The sequence below is a fragment of the Pongo abelii genome, chromosome 19 (genome assembly GCF_028885655.2).
Source record: "Pongo abelii isolate AG06213 chromosome 19, NHGRI_mPonAbe1-v2.0_pri, whole genome shotgun sequence".
Taxonomy (NCBI): Eukaryota; Metazoa; Chordata; class Mammalia; order Primates; family Hominidae; genus Pongo; species Pongo abelii.
Genome location: NC_072004.2, coordinates 41,992,189 through 42,008,334, shown reverse-complemented (window position 1 = coordinate 42,008,334; position 16,146 = coordinate 41,992,189). Strand labels below are relative to the sequence as shown.

The 16,146-nt window shown below is 41.3% G+C and overlaps 1 long non-coding RNA gene and 1 other non-coding gene across 3 annotated transcripts in view; one reads left to right on the top strand and one right to left on the bottom strand.

Moving 5' to 3' along the window:
- LOC129051068 (uncharacterized) overlaps positions 1–16,146 on the top strand; it is a 78,498-nt gene that overhangs the window by 22,779 nt on the left and 39,573 nt on the right. Inside the window, exons 6-7 of one of the 2 annotated variants that reach the window (XR_008515064.2) lie at positions 1,433–1,644; positions 3,745–4,681. This is a non-coding gene — a long non-coding RNA (uncharacterized LOC129051068). Of the gene's footprint in view, positions 1–1,432; positions 1,963–3,744; positions 4,682–16,146 lie in introns of those variants that run through there. The other variant, XR_010138219.1, reaches the window with a different exon arrangement.
- Positions 1,188–1,325, bottom strand: LOC112129809 (small Cajal body-specific RNA 20). Its single transcript, XR_002912161.1, has one exon. It is a non-coding gene; the product is annotated as a small Cajal body-specific RNA 20 (non-coding RNA).

The following is a 16,146-nucleotide window of genomic DNA, read 5'->3' as shown; positions in this document are numbered from 1 at the left end:
GACAGAGCAAGATCCTGTCTCAAAAAAAAAAAAAAGTTTAGTCTTAATTTGTGAAGAAATTTTATAAAACAATAACAACAACAAAAATCCAAATAGAAAAAAATGGGCAAAGAACACAAAAGAAAATATTTAAACAGCCAATAAAATTCACCCAAAAAGTTTAGCCATAGTAGTGATCAAAGACATGCAAATTTGAACAATACTTAGATTCCATTTTTTCTGTATCAGATTGGCCAAATGAAAAATACTGTTAAAATCTGGTGTTGATTTTTTTTATATGGAAATTAGCCACTCATGAATATACTGCTGCTGGGACTGTAAATTCTTATAGCCGTTTTGGAGAGTGATTTGTTAATATGTCTTAAAAGCATTAAAATACCTTTGACCCAAAAATTCCATATCATGACAAAATAGAAATAAGTGCAGAGATGAATGTTCACAAAATTGAAAGTTTGACCGAATAAAATGGCCAGCAATAGGGGATTGGTTATGTAAATTACGGAATAACCCCACACTGGAATAATATGCAGCCTTAAAGTGATACAGATTTTAAACTCTGCTTCCAAGGGTTCCATAGAAATCCTATAGAACTCTTCAGAACCCTATGGAATCCTTTCACTAACCTATTGGAAGGTAGTAAAACGTAAATGTGTAGCTAGAACTGAGGCTCCCACCTCTTTCCTTAGCCAGAACAGCTCACTTCCTATCTGTTCTATGTATTAGGGTTTTGAGTCAGAATCCATTAAAAGGCAGGGGAGGATATCTCATTAACATTGAAAAAACTAACATTGTTGAGAAATACGTCTGAAGCTACTGACTGGCCTGTTTTATTTTATTTTGAGACAGGTTCTCACTCTGCTGCCCAGGCTGGAGTGCAGTGGTATGACCATGGCTTACTACAGCCTTGGCCTTTTGGGCTCCAAGCGATCCTCCAGCCTCAGCCTCCTGAGCAGCTAGGAGTACAGGCATGTGCCACCACACCTGGCTGATTTTTTGTTTTTTGTAGAGACAGGGTCTCATTATGTTGCCCAGGCTGGTTTTGAACTTCTGGGCTCAAGCAGTCCTCTCACCTCAGCTTCCCGAAGTGCTGGGATTACAGGTGTGAGTCACCATGACTGGCCCTAACTGGCCTTTAAATAAATTACTCATTTTTACTGGGTCCCAGTTTCTTTCCTTTTTTTTCTTTTTCACGTCTGAGGTAGGAAAACAAGGCTGTCCAGCTCGTGTTGGTCCTGACAATGATCCTTGAGGGCTGGACTTGGCCTCCAGCCATGGCTAAGGAGAAAAGGGAGCCTCCCAGTGTCCTGATCTACAAAAATGAGACAAACACCTAAGGTCCTTGCCAATAAAAAATTCTAAGAGACTGAACTTCCACTCCAGGTTTCAAGTGTTTGTGTCTGAATTCACACCCATGTCTGCTTCCCTCCCAAAGGTTTCTCCTTGGGATGACGCTGAAGCAGTGAAGTTCCCCAGAGCTGTTATGGAGACCTGGACACCCAGCACTGTGCAGAGGGCAACATCTTGGATATGCCTCTTTAAAGGATGAATAGACTTGGAGGGAGGCCACATAGATAAGTCTGACTGGGGGCGCTGCATGGGATGACAGATCTGAAATGTGTCATCTCTGCTCTGGCCCCAATCTCTGTACCCTTTTTTACTCATAAGCTTTTTATTTTAGAATGGTTTTAGATTAACAAAAACGTTGTAAAGACAGTACGGAGTTCCCACATACCCCTTACAAAGTTTCCCCTATTGCTAACATCTTACATTACTGAGGTACTTTTGTCACAACTAAAGAACCAACATTGGTACATTGTTATATATATATATAATTTTTTTTTTTTTTCAGAAACAGGGTCTTGCTATGTTGCCCAGGATGGCTTCAAACTCCTGGACTCAAGCGATCCTCCTGCCTCAACTTCCCAAGTAGCTGGTACTACAGGCACGAGCCAATGCAACCTGGTATATTAATATTAACTAAACTCCATACTCTATTCAATTTCACTGTTTTTAAAAATGTCCCTTTTTGGTTCCAGGATCCCAGCCAGGATATCACATTACATTTAGTTGTTATGTCACTTTAGCCTCCTCTGATCTGTGATACTCCCAGACTTTTCCTGTCCTTGATGACCTTAAGGATTTTAAGTGGTACTGGTATGTTGTAGAATGTCTCTCAATTTGGGATTTTTTTTTTTTTTTTTTTTTTGAGGCAGGGTTTTACTCTGTTGCCCAGGCTGGAGTGCAGTGGTGCAATCATAGCTCACTGCAGCCTCCAACTCTTGGGATCAAGCAATTCTCCCATATTGACCTCCAAAGTGCTGGGATTGTAGGTGTTAGCCACCATGCTCAGCATTTTTTTTTTTTTCTTAAGACAGTCTCACTGTGTTGTCCGGGCTGGAGTGCAGTGGCGTGATTAATCAGAGCTCACTGCAGCCTTGGCTTCCTGGGCTCAGCTGATTCTCCCACCTCAGCCTCTCAAATAGCTGGGACCACAGGTGGGCACCACCACACCTGGCTAATTTTTGTATTTTTTGTAGAGACGATTTTCGCCATGTTGCCCAGGCTGTGCCTGATGGATTTTTTTTTTTAATGAATACTTTAAAGTTACTCATTTGCCCAATTGCAAGATTCTCCAAGGCTTTATTTATGCTGGCATAGCCAGCATCTTTTTAAAAAATGACATTTATATATACTCACTTAGGTAAATTAATGTACCCATCTCAACTGTTCCCTTTGGCTACATGGACAAGCTCATATTCCAAAGGATATGACCCTAAAACTGAAAAGATGCAACAATGCTTCAGGCTTTGTGCTGATACATTTGTTGGAAACATTAGATGAGATGATACAGAGCATTTTACACTGTGCCTGACACATAATTGGCACTCAATACATATTAGCTATTGTTATTGAGAAGTACTAGGTCTTTTCTTCTTACATTTCTTGGCGTTTGTTAAGTCATGGCATTGTGCCAGAGATTACATGGATGGAAAGGTAAAGTGTAAGGAGTAAGGAGAGAGAGGCATTTCATGATTTGTCAAATTTTGAATAAAGGAACCTCACTTCTTACAAAAATAAAAAGGACTGGAAGTAAGTCCTGGTAGTAAGTAAAGAACAAGAATGTACACCTGAAAGTAATATTATAAATCAGGAATATAGGAAAGACCACCTGGACCTGGCCTGGCTTTTTTTTTTTTAGGGTGTCACTCTGTTGCCCAGGCTGGACTGCAGTGGCACAATCTTGGCAGCCCTGACCTCCCAGACTCAGGTGATCCTTCCATCTCAGCCTCCTGAGTAGCTGGGACTACAGACACACCCACTATGTCTGGCTGGCCTTGCATTTTGATTTGTTAAAAAATATTTAGTGATAACTTACTATGTGCCAGGCACTGTGTTAGGTGTGAGGATACAACAGTTAATAGACAGATTTGGTTCTTACCCTCATGGAGTTTGCTGTCTACTGAGGGACACAGCAGTTAATAAAGTAAACATTTCTAGCAATCGAAACTACAAATAATAATAATAACAATAAACAAATAAACAAATGAATATGCAATTATAAATTGTGATAAACACTAACCATCTCTAACAGACAATTCAAACTTGATTTGTCCAAATTAAGTTCTTTTTTCCCTTGTGCCTTGTCCAGTGTTCTCCATCTCAGTAAATGACACCATCATTCACCAATTACTTAGGTCAAAAACCTTGAAGTGATCCTTGACTCAGAATTTTCCCATATCTCAGCGAATCTTGTCTTTTGGCTGTACTTTCCAAAGTTATCCTGAATTCAACCTCTTCTTGCCATTCCTGAGACTACCCTACTGCCCAAGGCATCATCATCTCTCACCAGGAATATACAAGCATCTTGCTGCTTTTAACCTTTCTCTTGTGAGGACTCTTCTCCACACACCAGTAAGAATGATCCTTTTTAGCATTCTGCCGAGATATATAATGCCCAGGAATAAGTTTAACCAAGGTGATGAAAGACTTGTACACTGAAAACTATAAAAGCATTGCTGAAAAAATTTAAGGAAGACCTATAGAAACGGAAAGACATTCCTTGTTCATAGGTTGGAGACTTAATATTATTTAGATGGCAGTACAGCCCAAAGTGATTTACATACTCAATGCAATCCCTATCATAATTTTAATGACTTTTTTGCAGAAATGGAAAAGCCAATCCTCAGATTCAAATGTAATTGCAAAGGACCTCAAATAGTCAAAATGATATTGAAGGAAAAGAACAATGTTGGAAGGGTTATACTTCCCAATTTCAAAACTTACTACAAAGGTACACTAATTAAAACTGTGTGGTACTGTCATAAGGATAGAGATAAAGAAGAGAATTGAAAGTCCAGAAATAAACTCACACGTTTATGGTGCTGATTTTTGACAAGGACACCAAGTCCATGCAATATAGAAAGAATAATCTCTTCAACAAATTGTGCTGGGACAATTGGATAACCACATACAAAAAAATTAAGTTGGATACCTACTTCATTTTTTATAAGCAAAAATTACCTTAAAATGCATTAATGACATAAATACAAGAGTTAAAACCACAGAACTCTTAGAAGAAAACAAAGATAAATCTTCATGATCTCGGATTTGGCAATGAATTCTTACATAGAATACCAAAAGTATGAGCAATAAACAAATAAATAAATTGAACTTCATCAAATTTAGAAACTTTTGTGCCTCAAAGGATATTTTTAGAAAGTAAAAAGACAACATATAGAATGGTCGAAAATATTTGTAAATTATATATTTGGTAAGGGTCTACTATCTGGACTATAAAGAACTCTTACAACTCAACAATAAAAAGACAAACAACCCAACTTTAAAGCTGGCAAAAAGTGCAGGGCAGGGTCGCATGTGCTTGTAGCCCCAGCTACTCAGGAGAAGAATCGCTTGAGCCTAGGAGTTCAAGTGTAGACTAGGTAATATTGCAAGATCCAGGCCCTAAGAATAAATAAATATATTTTTTAAATGGGAAAAAACTTGAATAGACATTTCTCCAAAGAGAATGTACAAATGGCCAACAAGCACATAAAAATACTAAGCATCATTAGTTATTAGGGCATGACACCTACTAAGAGGGCTGTAATTAAGAAAAGATAGATAATAGCAAGTGTTGATCAGGATGTGAAGTAATTGGAACCCTCTTATATTGCTGGTGGGAATGTAAAATGGTTCAGCCATGGTGGAAAACAGTTTGTTGGTTCCTTAAAAAGTTAAATACAGAATTATCATATGACCCAGCAATTCCAAGAAGTGTATAAATGAGGACTGGATTTGTCTGCTACTCAAAGACATGTACATCCATGTTCACAACAACACTATTTACAATGGCTGAAAGGTGGAAACAGCCCAAATATCCATCAATGGATGAATGTATAAACAAATTGTGGCATATCCATACAATGGAATGTTATTCAGCCATGAAAAGAAATGAAGTACGGATACACACTACAATGTGGATGACCCTTGAAAACATTATGCTAAATGAAAGGAGCCAGACACAAAAGGTCATCTGTTGCATGATTCCATTTACATGAAATATTCACAATAGGAAAATCCAAAGAGATAGAATGAAGATTAATGGTTGCTAGAGGCTGGGGGCAGGAGAGAATAGGGAGCAACTGCTTAATGGCTAGGAGATTTCCTTTTGGGGTGATGACAATGTTTTGGAAGATAGAGGTAGTGGTTGCCCCACATTGTGAATGTGATACATGTCACTAAATTGTTCGCTTTAAAATGGTTAATTTTATGTATGGGAATTTCACCTTAAAAAAAAAAGTCCTTGAAGGTCTGGGGTGGTGGCTCACACCTGTAACTTTTGGAAGGCCAAGGTGGGTGGATTGCTTGAGCTCAGAAGTTTGAGACCAGCCCAGGCAACATGGTGAAACCCTGTCTCTACCAAAAATACAAAAACTTAGCTGGGCATGGTGGCGTGCATCTGTGGTCCCAGCTACTTTGGAGACTGAGGTAGGAGGAACCGTTGAGCTTAGGGGGCAGAGGTCGCAGTGAGCCAAGATTACTCCACTGCACTGCAGCCTGGGAGACAGAGTAAGATTCCCTCTCAAAAACAAAAACAAAAACCAATACAAAACAAAACAAAACAAACAAAAAGTCCTTTTAAGAAGATTCTATCATTTCACCTTTAGTGGTTTAAGATGAGGTTGAAGAGTAAGCTTAGGCCATATCAAGCAGGGACTTGGAATCAAGCTTTATGGGATACCAAATCATGATTAATCAAAAGCTATTCACCATGAAAGACTGCTGTTTTGGGGACCAGAAATATAGACCAGTGTTTTCTCTTCCTTTAAGAGAGGGGGCCAGAAGGTTGTTTGAAGAAGCAAGGAATTAGCACCAGGGATATTAGGTTGATCGATGCCTACTGACATCAGCCTCAGGTGGCCTGACTCATTCTTCTTGTGATAGTGATGGTTTTGCCAATGGTTCACGATACTTAACGTCTAATTGCTGAGGCTCCCTCAGGGATGGGCACTACCAGTCCTTGCTTCAGTGGCTTCCCTTTGTCTATGTTCTCTTGACTGACCAACCTTCTCTTTCCTCTGCATTATCCATCCACTCAATTTGGCACATTCTTTAGGTTTGGTAATATCTTCAGTTATACCTAGGAGCTGCCCCTGTCTCCTTCAGGTGACTAAGCATATGTCTAATCCCATCCACATCTTATTTAAGGCCCATGGTGTGTGTGTGTGTGTGTGTGTGTGTTTTAATGGGCACCTCATTTATAGACTCCATGTAGCCACAATACTCCCAAAGTAACTCAAATGGCTGGATAATTCTCTGTTCAGTAGCTTTCAATTAGGACTAAATCAAATGAAGTAAAATCACCTACGGAGATTTTCTGAACTTTATATGATTAAAATCCTATCCCAAGCTAATTCTGATAGACCAGAGGATTGGGGTGGGTGGAGTGGACAAGCATGCATATTTTAGATAATCTCTGCTGGCGATTCTGAAAACCTTTCTCCATTCCCATCCTTGTGATAACTATCGTATACTTCAATGGGACTACTGGCTCTGGGCAGGAATCTGACACACAGAGATGCTTACCAAAGTAACTATCCCTTTAACATATGAATCCAGAGCCCAGTTGCTTTGAAGGGACAGGAAGATCCCACAAAACTGCCTTGGATACTTCTCCATCAGCCAAGTCTTTGCCACTATTTTTGTTTCAGAACCACCCACCTAGTTGAGGCTTTCTTTCTCAGGAAAGACATTTACCCACCAGAGTTCTCACCCACCAGAGAGTGGGAAAGAAGAGAACTGGTGGAAGTAGGAGCTGCAAGGCAAAAAGAATATTTGTCACTTGCAGACTGATTCTGCCCCTCTACTACTTCTTTGCAACAGGAAAGATGGACACTACAGGGTGAATGACTTCACAATTTACTTTGTGGTGGTAGAGGGTAGAAATGCAGGTCAAATCCCCTTCATAAATGATCAAATCCCTCAACTCCTTGGAATCTGGGTTGATGAGATAAGCAGAGTACAATGCCAGCTTCAGATTACTCCAATTGCAGATGGCGGTGCTTGTCAATGGAGATGATGATTTTTCCATGGGAGATTTGGAAGATAAGAGGAAGAGGAACCAGTATTACTATTAAAATTCTAACAGCATTGAGTTGGCCATTTGATTCTTTGAGTTTGGACAATAGTAAGATATGAGTGGTTTTCAGCAGTGGAAATTTAAGTCTGTCAGTGTGTCAGTAAGTTGCTTTAGAGCAATCTACCAGAGCCTGTTGGTGACAGTAAGAACTGGTTCTGTCCCACCTTTCTCCCTCAATTTCTCTCCCTAAAAGCAAAGACCACACTAACAGGTTCACCCTGAGAGGTGGCCAAATCAACATAGCATGGTAACTAAGTGCTTTGGAATTGCAGCTTCCAAAATGGAACTTATTTCTTTGGCAGACATAGCCAGATATGAACTACAGAAATATTTTGTTTGGTCCACATGATATTTTTTTAATTTTCATCTGAGCCAATATTTAGAAATCCCAGTATCTGCTCTCTCTTCTCTATCTATGCCTCTCTCTCTCTCTCCACCTCCCTCTCCTTGTCTCCTCTCTCTCTCATATCAGAAGCTCTGGTAATACTGATCCTGAAATTTTGCATGGCAAGGATAGACTGAAACTGAGAAGTAGCATCTCTCTTGGGCAGTTCACCATAGTTCCCACCACTCACACAGCACATGGATGTACTTTTATACCCAAGGCCATTTGATCTCGGACCTCCTTTGGTGTGCAGGAAGCTATTGATGTGTCCCAGACCACTCAAAACCCAAAGAAGGAAGCATCAGATGTCTAACCAGAAAAGTCTAACGAGAACCCCCAAGTGCAAACCCCCTTTAGTTGTAATGGGCAAAACACATGAGACATTCCTGGAGATAGTCCTCCTGGAAGATGTGCTATATGATGAAGAAAGCAGTGGCTTCTCTGTAATAACACAGAAGTGATTAACATTGATCCCTGAGCAAACAGTTATCTCGTATGCCCCAATAAGCTCATTTCTAGGATAACCAAACAGTCCTAATGCAGTGGTTCTCCACTGAGGTGAGTGTGTTGAGGTTGAGAAAGTGTCCTTGGTACTGACACATGCCACCACTGCTTCTGCTGCTTCTGATTGACAATCACTCTGTTCTAACCAGTCTGAGTCTGTGTGATCACTTTTTTTTTCTTTGAGACAGAGTTTCACTCTTGTTGCCCAGGCTGGAGTGCAATGGCGCATGTGTGATCACTTCTATGGTAACTATAGCTCCTCCTTCAGAACTATGTCTTGGCTCTGAATCCCTGGGGATTGTGTTACAACTCAAGGGAGAAGGAGTAACCCTGAGGATTATAAATGTTGCCAAGGGCAGTGGTGGTTCCTAAATCTATCTATGCATCAGAATCACTTAGATATTTTTTAATGTTCACGTTCCTGGGCTCGATTACACTCCTACTGTGTTAGTCCATTTGTATAGCTATAAAGGAGTATCTGAGGCTGGATAATTTATAAAGAAAAGAGGTTTAATTGACTCATGGTTCTGCAGGCTTTACAGGAAGCACAGTGCCAGAATCTGCTTCTGGTGAGGGCCTCAGGAAACTTCCAATTATGATGGAAGAAAAAGGGGAAGCAGGTGCATCACATGGCAAAAGCAGGAGCAAGAAAGAGAGAGGGAAGAGGTGCCACACTCTTTTAAACAATGAGCTCTCACATGAACTCAGCAAGAACTCACTTATCACCAAGGGGATGATACTTCATTTATGAGGGATCTGTCTCCATGATCCAATCACCTCCCACCAGGCCCCGTGAACATTGGGAATCACGTTTCAACATGAGACTAGGAGGGGACAAACATCCAAACCATATCACCTACTGGATTATACTCTTTGGGAATGGAATCCAGGTCTTTGCATTCTTCACATGCCCACCAGGTGATTCTAATGCAGCTGTCCTAGCACCAACCTGTGCCTCTAAGACAACTTTAGAGAGGCATTGCCTCACAGATGTGGAGGATTCTCTGGAACCTCCCACATTCATTCTGGAATCAGCAACTTCATGCCCCACACTCAATCCCTATTATGCCGTCAGAGCCTTTTGCCCTACTGGAGTTTCTGATGACACTATAGTGGCTTAACACTATAGTCTGGTGTTAAGACTGACCTGAGCATAAATCTTTCCTCTGCCACTTGCAAACTGAGTGGTCTTAAGTAAGTTGTGACCCCTCCTCAAACTTCAGCCTCTCATCTGTGAAACAGTGATAGTAATACCTACCTCCCAGAGTTGCTGTGACAGCTCCTTGAGATAGCATGTGTAAAGATTTGCAACTTGAGATTTGTGTACATGATTGTTATACGGTAAATGCTGGCTCATTTTCTTGCCTTCCAGAAGTAGGGTCAGTTCAGCACTCTTAGGAACTCTTTTTTTTTTTTTTTTTTTTTTTTTGAGACAGAGTCTTACTCTGTTGCCCAGGGTGGAGTGCAGTGGCACGATCTCGGCTCACTGCGAGTTCTACCTCCCGGGTTCACATAATTCTCCTGCCTCAGCCTCCTGAGTAGCTGGGACTGCAGGCGCCCACCACCACGCCCAGGTAATTTTTTTGTATTTTTTTAGTAGAGACGGGGTTTCACCGTGTTAGCCAGGATGGTCTTGATCTCCTGACCTCATGATCCACCCGCCTTGGCCTCCCAAAGTGCTGGGATTACAGGTGTGAGCCACAGCACCCAGCCAGGAACTCTTAATTGGGACTTTTCCTCCAGGTGTCCTAATACCGGAGTACCTATGTCAGCCCACAACCCAATTTAGAGAAGAAAGACCCCAATTTAAGAAAGTACGGCCTGGTGCCATGGCTCATGCCTGTAATGCCAGCAGTTTGGGAGACTGAGGCAGGCAGATCACTTGAGGTCAGGAGTTTGAGACCAGCCTGGCAAATATGGTGAAACCACGTCTCTACCAAAAAAAAACACAAAAATTAGCCGGGCATGGTGGTGCACACCTGTAATCCCAGCTACTCGGGAGGCTGAGGCAGGAGAATCACTTGAACCTGGGAAGCAGAGATTGCAGTGAGCCAAGACGGCATCACTACACTCCAACCTGGGTGACAGAGTGAGATCATCTCTGTCTCTCTCTCTCACTCTCTCTGTCTCATTCTCTCTCTCTCTCTCTATCTCTCTCTCTCTATATATACACACACACACACAGAGACACACACACACACTTTGGCTTCATGTTAAAATTTGAGAATCTGCTCTATTTGCTAATGTAGGTATGCTTCAGTTTAGTTCTCTTAAATAAAGCAAAAGCTACTCCCCATGGCAACAGTTATTATTCTCCTCCTCCCATAGTCCACGCCTGTCTTGGGGAGAAGAGAGAGAATTATTTAAGTGACACGTTCTCAAAATAAGGCCAAAGAACAAGCTCCCCAAAATGTGCCCTAATTCCCTTGATAATTTGTGAAAAGCTGAGGCAGCTACATAAGCATTTTCCTAAGACATGCAAAATAAAGCCAGGGAGAATGCAACTATAAAAGACATTAATTTCAACCCAGAAGGGGTTCATTAAAAAACTTTAAAAAGTTATACTGTTTTCAAAACATAAGCTTTATGTCAGAATCAGCCTCAATAGATAACAATACAGCCTTTCCCAAAAAGTTGGTGATACAGGTTTAGAAAATGTATTTACCTGAGCAGGCTTTAAAAATGTTGTCTAACCTGATTTGTTTTGGAATCAGATGCCTTCAGGTACCTTCTGGTATGCCAAACCTATGGATTCTGGCCTGAGTACTTAAAGCTATGGCAAGAAGGGCAAGAAAGCAAGGGAAATCTTGATCAGAACCATGGGCAGAGGCCAGGTTCTGGAATTAAGTTAAGAAAGTCCTGGGGGAGGAGCTGTCCATACACGTGGTGCTGACGACCCCAGCAGGTTGCCACTGTGAGGCTACAGGCAGCAACAGTGCATCAAACAATCGTGGAGTCCTGGGAGAGTCTTACCTTGTGAATTTATGTACTTCAAATGGGGTTTAGGGTATTCATAGATCAGGATGGAATGCACTCGAACCAGGTAAGGCCGTCAAAGCCTGCTGTCCTTGCTCTGCCCAGACGTAGAATATGACTCACAAACACCACCAGGAGTTGGAGATATCACATACCAAGAATCTCACAGACGGAATGAGGTATAAAATTGGCATTTTCCGAGCACCCAGCTGCCTGTGTTAGACTCTTTACTTTCAATAATTCATTTTAATTTTAAGATACAGGTTCTTCTTCTTCTTCTTCTTTTTTTTTTTTTTTTTTTGACAGGTTCTCACTCTGCCACTCATGCTGGAGTGCATAGCTCACTGTGGCCTTGAACTTCTGGTCTCAAGCGATCCTCTGACCTCAGCCTCTCAAAGTGCTGAGATTACAGGCATGAGCCACCACACCAGTCCACTATCCTCAATTTTATTTATTTATTTATTTACTTATTTATTTATTTTGAGACAAGTATTTCTTTGTCACCCAGGCTGAAGTGCAGTGGTGCAATCCCGGCTCACCGAAACCTCCACCTCCTGGGTTCAGGTGATTCTCCTGCCTCAGCCTACTGAGTAGCTGGGATTACAGGCACCCATCACCATGCCCAACTAATTTTTGTATTTTTAGTAGAGACTTGGTTTCACCATGTTGGCCAGGTTGGTCTTGAACTCCTGATCTCAAGTGATCTGCCTGCCTCAGCCTCCCAAAGTGCTGGGATTACAGGAATGAGCCACTGTGCCCAGCCACTATTCTCATTTTAAACTGAGAAACTGACCAGGTGCAGTGGCTCACACCTGTAATCCCAGCACTTTAGGCAGCTGAAGCGGGAGAACCGCTTGAATCCAGGAGTTTGAGATCAGCCAAGCAACATGGTGAGACTCCCATCTCTACAAAAATTTTAAAAATTAGCCAGGCATGGTGGTGTGCACCGGTAGTCCCAGCTACTCAAGAGGCTGAGGCAGGATGATCACTTGAGCCCAGGAGGTTGAGGCTGCAGTTAGCCATGTTTGCACCACTGCACTCCAGCCTGGGTGACAGAGCAAGACCTTATCTCAAATAAATAAATAAATAATTAGGGGAAATAAAACTCAGAAAAGTTAAGCAAATTTATCCAGTGTTCCACAACTAGTAAGTGGTCATCATCCTCCTTAAACTGCAACCTCTGTATATGAAATATGTCTAACTTACAAGCTTTTATCCTTTTACCATGTGCAATTTTCCTAGGGCTGAAGCCAAGACCTTGGTAGAACCATGTCTATTTGTTGGAAAGGAGGGTGGCCCTAGGAAATCGACTCAGGAAGGAGGTATTTAGACCAGAATCTGGAGGCACTACATTAACTTCATGGCCTTTGCTCTGCCTGAGAGGGGCATCTGGTGAAAATCATGCTTACCTTCGTCCTCAACCAGGAACTCATCATTTGTAGTTACTAACAAGGTGAAGCTAACTCTGCCAATAAATGGAGGTGACTTCAATTCTGATATTTTCCCCAATAGGGAGCACAGGCAGCACTGAATATGTCCCAAATGAACTCATTTCCTACCTCACTCTAGTTTTCCTTTTGTCCTATCTGTCTCAGCTATTTCACTGACCCAAGCTGTAAATCAGACATCCATAACTGACCCTTTTCTCATTCTTGTTCTTCTAGCCTTGCCAAGCTCTCCTGGTCGGTGTTACCTCCATATATCTTTACAATTCTTCCATTTTTCTCATTTCTACTGCCACTTCCCTGGTGGAGGTGACCATCATCTCCTGCCTAGACTATTGCAGTAGACTCCTCGCTGGTCCCCTTGCCTCCAATTTTGTCTTCTGCAAGTCTGTCAAAGTAATCCCAAATGCAAAGCTGACCATGTTATTTCCCCACGTTTAATGTAATGAGCATAGTACAGTGATTAAGAGCAAGAGCTCCAGAGAAACTGCCTGGTTTTGTATCCCAGCTCTGTCATTACTGTGCATCCCTGCACAAGTCACTTAACTTAGTCTTCATAACTATAGAATGGGAATGATAATAATGATACCCTCTTCAAAGAGTTGTTCTTGAGGATTACATAGTACCAGCTACTGCCTCATTTCTTTTATCTCCTTTACAGCAAAACTCTTTGAAAGGATTTTTATAACTTTTTATTATAGAAAGATTCAAACATACATGAAGGCCAGGCGCAGTGGCTTGTTCCTATAATCCCAGCACTTTGGGAGGCTGAGGCGGGCAGATCATCTGAGGTCAGGAGTTTGAGACCAGCCTGGCCAACATGGTGAAACCCCGTCTCTACTAAAAATACAAAAATTAGTCAGATGTGGTGGCATGTGCCTGTAATACCAGCTACCTGGGAGGGGGAGGCAGGAGAATTGCTCAAACTCAGAAGGTGGAGGTTGCAGTGAGCTGAGATCGCACCACCGCACTCCAGCGTGGGTGACAGAGTGAGACTCTGTCTCGAAAACAAACAAAAAAAATATGTCAAAGAGAAAAAGACTTAGTATATTCTCATGTACGCATCATCAGATTTTCAGTACTTATCAATTTATGGCTAATGTTTTATGTCTCACCTCTTCTCCTGGATTATTTTGCAACAAATCTTAGGCATATAATTTCATCTGTAGAATTTTCAATATGTACTTCTAAAAGACAGGAGCTCTTTTACAAAAAAAACCTTACACTATATCATATCCAAAAAATAATAGTAATTTTTTTCCCTATTTTTTGTAGTAATGGAATCTTACTCTGTCACCTAGTCTGGAGTACAGTGGTATGATCATGATTTACTGCAATCTTAACTTCCTGGGTTCAAGCAGTCCTCCCACCTCAACCTCCCAAATAGCTGGGATTACAGGCACACACCACCAGGCCCAGTTAATTTTAAAACTTTTTTTTTTGTAGAGATGGAGGTCTCCCTATGTTGCCTGGGCTGGTCTCGAACTCTTGGGTTCAAGTAATCCTCCTGCTTTAGTCTCACAAAGTTCTGGGATTACAGGTGGGAGGCACTGTGCCCAGCCTCAGTAATTCTTTGATATAATCAAGAATCCAGTCATTGTCCAAATTTTCAATTATTTCAAATGTCAGGTTTCTTTCAGTGTTGTTTGTTTGAATCAAGCTATAAATAAGAATCATTCATTGTAATTTGTTGATTTACCTTTAAATCTCGTTTAATTTATAGGTTTCTCTCTCCACCCTTTTTTTCGTTTTTGCCGTGTTTTTGTTGAAGAAACGAGACCATTTTTTCCTGTAGAGTTCCCCCCAGACTGGATTTTCCTGTTGCATCCCTGTGGTGTTGCTAAATGGGTTCCTGTCTCCCTGTGGTTTTTATAAATTGATAGAACTAGAGGCTTAGTCAGATTCAGGCTCTTTGTTATTCGGAAGTACATATTTCTTTTTATAGTGCCATTGGTGAGCATTGTCAAGATCCATTCATTCATCAGGAGTTGCAAAAATGACGATATTCTACTATTCCTTTTTTTTTTTTTTTTTTTTGAGACAGGGTCTCACTTTGTTGCCCAGGCTGGAGTGTAGTAGCATGAACACGGCTCACGGCTGACTTACCCTCCTAGGCTCAGGTGATCCTCATACCTCAGCCTCCTGAGTAGCTGGGACTATGGGTGCACCACCATCGCCAGCTAATTTTTGTATTTTTTGTAGAGATGGGGTTTCACCAGGTTGCCCAGGCTGGTCTTGAATTCCTGGGCTTCCAAGGTGCTGGCATTACAGGCGTGAGCTACTGCAGTAGGCCCTCATTCTTTCATTATTTGCTGGCTGAATACATCTACATGAAACTTCTCCTCATTAACTCTGGTTACCTTGAGGAAAAAGAGGATAGATATTTGGAGTTTTTTTTCCCATTTACTTGCTAATTTTCAAAATAATGAATTGGTTCAGTTTCACTTTCTTTTAAATCTACTTTAGCCAGGATTTCACTCCCACAACATCACTGAACCTACTGTGGTTCATTCCTCATAATGATGCTTCAGCAGCATTTAGCACTGAGGATCAATCTCTTCTTGAAACACTGTCTTGTCTTGGCTTTGAAGACACCACATCGTTTTGGTTTTCTCTCATCTCATTGACCTCACCTTTTCAGTCTCCTTTGCTGGTTCATCCTTATCTTAAACTCTTATGTTGGAGTACCCCAGGGCTGTCTTTAAACTTCTCTGTATATACACTTGGATCCTTGGAGATCTCATTTGGTCTCATTGTTTTAAAAATGCCATTTTTACACTAAATACTCACATATTTCTATCTCCAGTCTATGCCTCACCTCCGAACTTCAGACTCACATGCAACTGTCTACTTTATATTTGTGTTTGGAGTGTAATAGGCATTTCAAACCCAACCTGTCTGAAATCTAATTCCCAGTTTTCTCCTAAAACCAGCTTCATCCACATTCTTTGTCATTTTAGTTAATGACAACATTCTTCCAATTGCTCTGGCCAGAATTTCTGGAGTAACTTTTGAGTCCTCTTTTCCTCTCTTATCCCATATCTATTTTGGGGAAAATGTATTGATTCAAAATACAATACATGGGTCCGGGCGTGGTTGCTGAGGCCTGTAATCCTAGCACTTTGGGAGGCTGAGGTCACTTAAGGTCAGGAGATTGAGACCAGCCTGGCCAACATGATGAAATTCCGTCTCCACTA